The sequence below is a fragment of the Montipora capricornis genome, chromosome 13 (assembly GCF_036669925.1).
Source record: "Montipora capricornis isolate CH-2021 chromosome 13, ASM3666992v2, whole genome shotgun sequence".
Classification (NCBI taxonomy): Eukaryota; Metazoa; Cnidaria; class Anthozoa; order Scleractinia; family Acroporidae; genus Montipora; species Montipora capricornis.
The window spans coordinates 43543720-43553719 of NC_090895.1; the positions used below are offsets into that span (position 1 = coordinate 43543720).

A 10000-nucleotide genomic window follows, 5' to 3' on the forward strand; every position below is an offset into this window, starting at 1 on the left:
TACCGACTGAGCTACAGCATCAGTTCCCACGGCCTACTCCCGTCTGACCTTGTAGCTTAGTCGGTAGAGCGGCGGAGATCTAACCCGAAGGTCGTGAGTTCAATTCCCACCCTGGTCAGAGTTTTTCTCTGTCCTTCTGTGGGCCCAGTTCCATCAGTAGGGCTAACGCTTACATGGTTCGTATGGGATAGAAATCTAGCACTTCACATTACACTACACTCTCTTCAGTTAATTCTGTTTAAAATTTAAGTGCTACACGGCCAACGTTTGTATAAACGTAACCTTTCCCTAAACTTTTAAACTCTATCAACTGGTCCTCACCTTATCTTACGGCGGCCAGAAAAACCATGCGGTTCTGAAGACGACATGAACCTATAAGCTCCTTTGTATCCAGGGCTTTCAAGTTCTTCGCTAACTCTTAGCCGAGAAAAGCCCTGAAAGCGAGATTGGGATTGTCCGCTAACGACAACCTGGAAGTTGCAATACATGGACAAAGTGCAGTCTATTCTTTGATACTCCGGCATTTTCAAGTAGATTACGTAATATGCTTTTGTTAAAACAGGATCAACTGGATCCAGAAAGTGAAACTTCCCTAAGCCCGCGGCAAGAGAGAAAAAGTCCATTTTCTCTTCCAAAATTTGGTGGCGGCAGTAAAACAGTAAGTAGATAATTCTCACTTGACAACCCCTGGGTTCGCTTCCAGCTCGCAGTCTACTTTGCTCTATTGTGTTTTCTCGGTTAACGGGTAAGAAGACAATGAGTCCTCTCACAGTCCTGGGCCCAAACTCACGCTGTACGTTATGCATGCGCCTCGGTTACTTAGCGACAGAACTGGGCCCTCACCCTGTGAGACAGCGGTCTTACGTCATGGTCAGCATGCATGCTAAAGACCGCTGTCCAAGAACATGGATTGCGGCTTAATCAAAGTAAGTCTCAACCGAAGGCAAAGGTCTAAAATTCATCCAGGGGCACCCAACGACCAATTTGTTGTAAAATGTATTATTATACCCCAGTTAATGAAAATAAATGTTATTAAGGCATTTTCAGGTGTTTTTCAATGTTGCTGGGAAAACATTATCTGTTCCTTTTTCCCAGCAAGACACACAAGAAATTTCCCAGCCAGCTAGATAAAATTGGTTGGTTTCCCAGCCAGCTGATCAAATTTATTTCCATCCAGGAATTCCGCTCGCTTTCAAATCCCTCGATCCAAAACGACCGAACAAAAGCGACAAAACCGGGACAAAACAGATCTTTTTCCGCAAGCGCAGTCACTCTGACCAGCCGTCGTATGTTTGTGAATATTCTCTGGGAGAGGGAAGGCGTTCTTTCCTTTTTTTTCTTTTTTTAGTCGTCCTCAGTCTTCAGAGTTTCTACAGCCAGCTCGGGTTGAAATGCTAGAAAAAGTTAGTAATTCCCAGGCAAAACCTCTATCAATAACAAAATTTCCCAGCCAGCTCATCGAAACACCTGTATTTTTGCCAGCCAGCAAGATTCCTCTGGGGAACAGATAATGTGAGGAACAAATTCGTTGGGTGCCCCTGTTCATTGTCATACAGCAAATACAAAAGAAAAGAGGTATCTGTTAGCAGCGTAACAGTTTAAGAGAGCCGTTCAAGGTACTTTCAAGTCGCGAACATACACTGACAGGCAGGAAATAAAACAGAACAAAAGACCGAAAGCTTTAGCCTGACGGGCAAAATCTCTCGATTTTTCATAGTAGCAATTAAAGCGTCGGTTGATAAGGATAACCAGAGTTGAAATATTAGCTTATCATTTCGTAGCCACCGCGTTACTGTAACGGTTAATATGTTGTTAAATGTGCCGGGACTTGGATAGCACTGAAATAGACCAGCGAAGGCGCATACGGCTTCTGAAATGTGACAGATCTATGAGCAAATTGGTTTCTGCTGAACATGAGTCGAATTATAGGAATTGCGACATCAAAGAAAGCTGAAAAATCGACGGGGACAAATTGCGGTCTCTTTCGACATGAAAGTGGATATTTCTTTGCGATACCTTGACGCGTATATTACAAGCTTAAAGTTTCAGTTGAGGCTTATGAGCGGCTGAAGAAGTAGCAAAATGCATTCTTTTCCGAGCTTGTTAATCTCATTTTTAACTGGTTCAAACATCGTAGTCTTCTCGTAGAAGGATGATGAACTGCAGCCGCTTATTCGTTTAAGGCATGCGCAAGACGTCTGACAAAACTCACACACTATTCCAAAAGAGCCGTTATTTCTTGTGCTATTCTATCAAACATTTTCCTTTACAGAAACCTGTCAATCTTCAAAGACCCTTCAAGCATAAATATTAGGCTTACATTGGAGTCATAAGAGTTTATCCCATCTTTTACATCGTACTGGTGCTGTAATTTCCCAGGAAATTTAGCCCGGCCAACTCTACAGTAAAGCCCGCTAAATGGGCCATTTCCGAGTGGCTGTTTGTCTCGGTTTCGAAGTGAGTCTTGGTGCTCAACTATTGTGAGGGAAATGAGTTTGATTTGCATAAGAATATGCAGCTCATTTTCATTTGAATGGTGTACACCGGGCCGGACTCGCTTTGAAACTGAGGCATGCAGCAACTCGGAAATGGGCTATTTGGAAGGCGGTTTTCGTTGTTTTATGAAAGGGGCGAGAAACATACGAAATATCTTAGCAACCTAGGGCTCTTTGATTTATCGCCCACGTGCTTCACGAGTGGGTCATAAATCTAACTTGAAAAAGCGCAGATCAAAACTTACAGTACCGTAGTTGAAAAAGAGAAGGTAAGAAAGGACATCGCGCAAAGGCGGCCCTTCTCTCCCCTCCCTTCCCTCCGTCCCTCCCTCCCTTCCCTCCCTTTCCTCCCTCCCTCCCTTCCAAAGTTATTGCATTTGCGTATGCTACTCGTGGTTTATGCTTGTGTCGCTAGCCTTAACCCCAACGAACGCTTTTTGCTTCTTTATCTCCATAGGTGCTTGACACCGAAGGCTATCCCGACAAGTTGCAGGACACTCCCAAGTCGGAGAAGAAGAAACTACAGAAGCAAAAGACAGGAGACTCTTCTCGAACAACGGTGAGAATCATTTTAACCGCATACAATTCAAATCTAATTTATTCAAGTCAAGCCTAATTATTCCGCATGTTGCTACAATCTAACTGGTTATTTTCAATTGTCTGTCCCCTTTATCTCGTGTCCTTGGGCAGAAAGTCTTGATCTATACCTTAAGTTCTTTCGGCTGTACCAAGTTCAAGGCCATACTCTTGAAGTTCCATTGCGTTTTTCATCTGACCTTGTTCTAAAAAAGAACGGTTGTCCAATATACACAAACAAATTGTTGGGCTCCTGCAACCTCATTCTCAGGCATTTAATCGCCGAGAGCCCACTCTTGGCAGTGGAAGCCTTGGGAACGAGGTTGTGACTCCTGAGTTCCCGTGAAAGGACTCGACTGTCGAAAGGAAGAAAATGAAGAGTAATTATATCCTTTCCTTTTGGATTCCTTTCACGGGAACACATGAGCCCTACAAATTGACCTCTTCCTAACTGTGTGGCTTCATAGCTCAGTTGGTCGAGCATTGCACCAGCGTCGAAGCGGTCACGGGTTCAAATCCTGTTAAAGCCACGTGAATTTTTCAGGTGTCTATAAGAGGCAATTGCTTAAATTGTCCAGAGAAGTGCGAAAGTAACTTCTACCTTTCGTCTATAACCCGCGCTTCTAATCTATTCATTTCTTACAGTCAAATTCAATTTGCAACATTATTTTCACACAACAATGGTATATTAACATCTCTGAACCTTTTCGCGCCATATTTTTTCTATATGTATAGATACTAACTTCATTTAATCATTTGAAACTGATAGCGATGACGAAGACATCCAAACGTCCTTTAAAGTGCTACTATGACTAAAAAATCAGTTCTTCTTTTTCTTTGGATTCTAAAACTATGTTGACTAAATACTAATGTGAAGCCTGATTTCCATATGATCGTCCGGGTCGTCCCGATCGCCACAGTCGTTTCAAAGAATGCCCAGAGGCGATCGGGACGACTATATGAAAACACTACCGAGACAATCGCTAACGACCGGGGCGACTGAGACGACCTCGATCATCGGAATAAAACTCGGTTCTATCCAAGCGATCGAGATCGTCTCAGTCGCTCGGGTCGTTAGAGATCCTCTAGGTAGTGTTTCCATATAATCGTTTCAATTGCCTCAGTCGTTTCAAATAATGTTTAGGCGATCGGGACGATCCGGACGGTCATATGGAAACCAGGCTTTAGTGATTGAAGTTTTACGTCTTGAATTTCAAAGAGACATGTGCCTGTTTATTTGAACTGGAATTTTCCTCATTATTAACTTTAAAATCTTTAGAGAGGAGAAAATGACGTCAAAGACTAAACAGTTGATTAAGAATGCAATGCGTCTGTTCGTGGCTGTATTAATATGCAGCAAGGGACCGGAGTTTCGGGCTTTCGGACTTTTAAACTCGTGTTTAGCATATGTAATAAGCTGCATGTACATGCTGAAAATTTAAACTAGTGAGTAAATGACGTCACTTCTCGCTAGATCCAAACCTCTGAGTTTTGAATGCGAGTAATAGCGCACCATGAAATCCAAAACTTGTACTTAAAGCAAACAGCCTTCGGATGAAAATGAAAGCTCAAAATTTTGCCATTCATATGTTAAGCAAACACACATTCAAAATCTGAAGAAAAAAGGATTTTTTTTTTAATCATATTGCGGTGCACTTAAACAGTTTTTCCAGCTTACTTGTTTCATCGCTTTTTCGGGAACACTCCGAGGAAAATCCCGGTGCTCAATTGGCAAGAGTCGAAAATACTACCTCCTAATTGTTACTTCGGATGCTATATAACCGGCTCTCGTGGAAGCCAACTAGGCTATTAACTGGGTCCATGTGATAACTGTCCCGCCATGCATATATACTAACTGCTAGGATATACATCATCATGTCGAAATAGAGCATATTTGCGATTGTACGGAAAAAGATTTTACGTTTTAACGGCTGACTGAAATGAAGAGATCCATTATTTTTTTTATGTTGAAGGGAATATTTGGAAAAAACCCGAGTGCTTCTTTGGTTTGCAGCAGTCGCGGAACCTACGACCTGCTAATTACTAGTACCGAGCTGCTATGTGAGACTCTTGGGTCCACTTTGAATATTGTTGAAAAAATGTAGGGAACTTTTATTTTATTCACTGTAAGATTTAATTTAAAGGTTCAAAATTGTAGGGTTGTGTCTACATAGAAATTGCTCATATAAACTCAATAGCGTCGCGGTTACGAGTAGAAGGAAACCAGTAAGTTAATAAATTAGACACCAAGTTAGATTTATATTGGGGACCATGGCACTCAATAGACCATTTCGGAAAACGCCATATACTCTTTGCTTCTCCCCTCCCCTCCCCTTCCTTCAAATAATTAATTGTTTCCAGTTTCTCTTGGGGCATTGTTCCCAAGAGAAAACAAAAACAATGCTTATTTAAAATTTAGGGGGACAAACGAATAGGGGATATTACAAGTTAGCTCGAAGATATGAATTTTATGTTCGAGTGGCAAGAACAATGTCTCACTCGGTCTTGCCACTGGAACATTCATATCTTCGATTTAACGTTCAATTTTCTTTTTATTATATAGACACGGGAGTGTTTTACTCACCATTTGTCTTTCTAACACCGACCAAAAATTTTATCGCATATTCTTGCAGCTCAACGGCAGGAATTTCTTCAATTTTCGCATTTCTTCTTCACTTGGAAGTCGCAAGTTGTATAAAGTTTTTTCTTCGTGTTAGCAGGGATGGCGCAGTGGTGAGAGCACTCGCCTCCCACCAATGTGGCCCGGGTTCGATTCCCAGATTCGGCGTCATATGTGGGTTGAGTTTGTTGGTTCTCTACTCTGCACCGAGAGGTTTTCTCCGGGTACTCCGGTTTCCCCTCTCGTCAAAAACCGACATTTGACTTGATTTACTTTCATTGTTAATTTCAGTTTACAGTGTCCCCAATTAGTGCTCCAGCGCTGAAAATAAAGTTCCTTTCCTTTCCTTTTTTAGCGTTTTCTTGTTTTTCAGAGAAGAGTTTTACGTCACCTTCAGAGAACTTCACGAATCTATCGCTCGCCACTTTTCATTGACCGTTTCCACAAACAACCATGCAAAGGCAGGAAATGACGTCATCAATATCCTCACTAGTGAGGATATAGAAATACGCCACTTGGGTCACGGATGTAGTTTCGTATGAATTAATTATTTTATGAGTGGTTTATTATAGGGCTACAATAGTACGCGCGCTGTGATTGGCTGCTGAGCGGGCTAGATTTTCTTGTAATGACCGGGTATTATAAAAATTTTTCTCGGCTCCACGGCTGTTTTGAGTTGAGGGTAAAAGCTACGAGCGCGTGGGCGAAAACAACAAAAAATATGGGCAAAGTACAACTATATTTTCAATAACTGAAAGAAAAACTACAGCATACAGATACTTCTTTAGTATGAGCGACGAAGAGAGCCACATCGAGAGCGAGTTTTATTGTCCAAAGGACGAAGAACAGGCCAAAACTGAGCAAAAAAAAAAAACATATAATAAATAACTTATTAACCTCGTCTGTTCGGTCATTACAGGGAAATCCAAGACCTCGGCCTTGTCTGAGATAGATTTCCCTGTAATGACCTCACTCTCGTTTAGTAAGTGGTATGCATTTTCCAGTAAAACACTCCTGTCTATATATTAAAGAGTATTATGTTATTTTCCGAAGTGGCCTATTGCCTTTGGCGGTCAAAGAAGGAATTTATCCTGAAGCATCCACATAAAAATCATCTACGTTATCTGATGAGTCGGGAGCTCCGTTTGCCGTTCGCCTGCGTGTCTGGCGGTTCTGTTGCTGCAAAACGAAATACAGGAGACCTCGAGCGATGATGCCAGTCTTCTCGCCGCTGCGCCTCTCGCAACCTCTCGCGCTCCGAAAAAAACTGCCAGCGCAGGCTATTTACCGTTTCCGCGCATTCGCAATGCTTACTTGCTATTAATTATGCATGAACTTGACAAGTAACATTTTTAAACACAGAATTCACGTCACAGGGACATCCTTGTAAATAACCATACAATTCAAATGCTACCCTAATTAGAATTGACCGAAAATTTTTAATAAACATAAAGTGCACTAATTAATGGTCCATCATATCGCACTTCCCTTTCACAAGTCAGAAAATTTGAAACTTCCGCCCACGATTATCTTATCACTTAATTCGCCTTTTAAAAAAAAGACTTAAAAAAAAAAAAAGAATAATCCCCAAGGCTATTGAACTTTTATTTAAGTTTTTTTTTCTCAATTTTCTACCATGTTTCAAGCAAAATAGTTCCTAAAACTCTTCATAAAGGAAACAAGCTACCGTTAAACTGCAGAATACCAGGCCATAGCACAAGTATCCACCGCTCGTCTGGATCATAGTTAATATAACTATGTCTGGATTGACCATAATGCCAGGCCGACATTGTACGATTTATTATAGAGGACGGATACCTCAAAAAAGACCCTACTGAATAGATTTTTTCGTCTTCATTTTGAAGCAAAAGACTATAATTGTTTTCCTCTTAATGGAGCATAGAAACGCAGAAGACGTAAAAACGTCAAAAACGTAGTGTGATATCATTCAGTGACGCATTGTTTTTCAATTACACCGGAAAAAAGGAAGCTATTTGTTTTATTGGAAATTATAAATTTGTAAGAATCAATATTGCCACGGCCTTTGACTTTTTCCGGCATTCATTCATGAGTTTTGAGTTCCATTTCACTCATTCTGAGTTTTGGAATTTCTTTTAATCCGAAATGCCAAAGGTTTGCTTTCAAACTATTGTGTTTTAAAAAATCTTGGTTTTATCCCTGGTAAGTCCTTTAAAAATGAAACTGATCTGCATTAAAGAAATTAATTTCAATTCAAAGTACAATATAAAACAATATGTTAATGCAAGTAACTTGACGCCAGTTCGTCTAAGTAATTTTCTGTTAGCTTAAGGTGGGCATTGAAATCTTGCTGTATCGTTTGAGGAAAATACCGGTTAATTTCACAATAACGTGGGCTATGAAAATCGAGGTATTCCATGGAACTCACCTTCACAAATCACATAAAATCGCTAAAATAAAACTGTTTGGTTAAAAGGTTCCTCCTTCAGAGCCAAACACTAAATTATTAATCGACATCTAAGGACAAAAAATGAATTTTACAAATATTACTTGAACAAAGTGATTGATTTTTTTTTCACGAAAACGGTTCCCTTTCTTTTTGATTTTTTCCGGCAAAGCCACGTTACAGCTTTTCAGTACTGTTCTTGTGTAATCATTGAGGCCTACAGAAAGCTAAGCGGAACCCGTTTCTTTATATTTTCCGGGCGATCACAATATTGGTATATTTGATTATATTTTGGCGTACTTTTGCTTTGAAGTTTTTCTCTCAGTTTTCGGACAAAACATAGCGTCTTTATTCGCGTATAATATAGGCTCGAAGTAATCGCATTGTAAAAATCAAAACAGTTAACTACAAGCGAGCGATTAACTTAATGCTAAGTTTGTTGTTATGGGATTCGTTCCCCTGATTGGACACAAGAAGCATTGATATGTATTGACAGACTCTGTAGTGCCTGACGACCACTATCAAGGCTTACGTTGGACGCATTATATTTGTGATGGGAGCTGGAAAATAAACACTGACGTTTGCGCATTCCTAATGTCCGTCAAATCCTAATCTCTCGGATCCAACATGGAGGAATTTGTGAGTGTGAGCCCTAAGGTTTCATCCTTGCTTGCGGTCCCTTGTCCTCCTGCTTCGATCAGCAAGGCGCGTTCGTACTCTGATACTTCAATCTTCCAAGCCATTTCAGAAAAAAACCGCACATACACGCAAACGAAGGATGACACTTGCCGGTTGTCGCCGTCGCCATCTCTAAAGGCTGCAGGAAGCATAGAAGCGCCGGTCGAAACGTCCACCTTAAAACCAAAGCGGAAAACATCACGTCCGCGATCGCCATTTTCCGGCGAGAAGGCCTTCGATCTTCTTGCCAAGTTCGCAAAGAATGACTTTGTAGCAAAAATAACGTCAAGCAGCCCTAAGTTACGTCCACGCAGAACAAGATCAAAGGGAAAAGGAGACAGCGAGAATCGTGAGTCGGTCAGTTCAAAATTAATTCAGTTACTTCCTATTTTCTTACTTGGCTATAAGAAAGCTAACGTGTGAATTCTAAGAGTGTTATTGATTCTTGCAACCATCCCACTCGATTATTCGTTTCTAATCCTTAACAGCTAAGTGATAGAGAAATTCATAGAGTTGCGTGACTTTATTTATAATAACTCTTTTCTTTGGCTGACATGCAGTAGAACCCCGACTACGCAGCCACAGCAAAAGCTCTTAAGGTAGCTGACTTGGTTCATTTGCACCTTGTTAGTCTTTGTTTCGGGTTTTTTAATGGTGACACGGTTTATTGCGCATTGTTCACTGATGGCGTTGTTTGAAAACTTTATGCATCATGTAGTTCTAGCAGATATATAATTGTGTGTGTCATTAGTGGTCATTAGTGATAAGCGTGGTTTATTAGCGTAGTAACAGTGCTTCTTTTGAAAAGATGGTATTTATTTCATTGGTGACTAGAGATGAGATACTCGCAAAAAATCCGAGTGGTCCTTCGCAAGAGTCATAGCTACGACGTCCTTCCGATTCAGTGCAAGTTCGGATGCTCTACACTGAGATATAAGAGACTTCTGGGAGCCACGCCATTTATAAACTGGATTCAAGTGACAATAGTCCCTCTATACTCACTGCTATGAGTAAAACTAGAGAGTAGGGAGCTTATGCAAGGTCGACGATGCTTATTTCCCTTTCGTAAACGGTCGTTGCCAGTTCTCAGAACGGTCGTTGCCATTTGAAACGGTCGATGCCATTTTTTAGCTCTGAATTACACTCATTAGGTCTGAGAACTCAAAAGGTTGTGATTACTGGGAGTTGTGTCTCGCTGGTCATATG

General features: G+C 40.9%; 1 pseudogene; it reads left to right on the top strand.

Moving 5' to 3' along the window:
- Positions 1-10000, top strand: part of LOC138028565 (dedicator of cytokinesis protein 11-like) — a 93177-nt pseudogene that overhangs the window by 14411 nt on the left and 68766 nt on the right.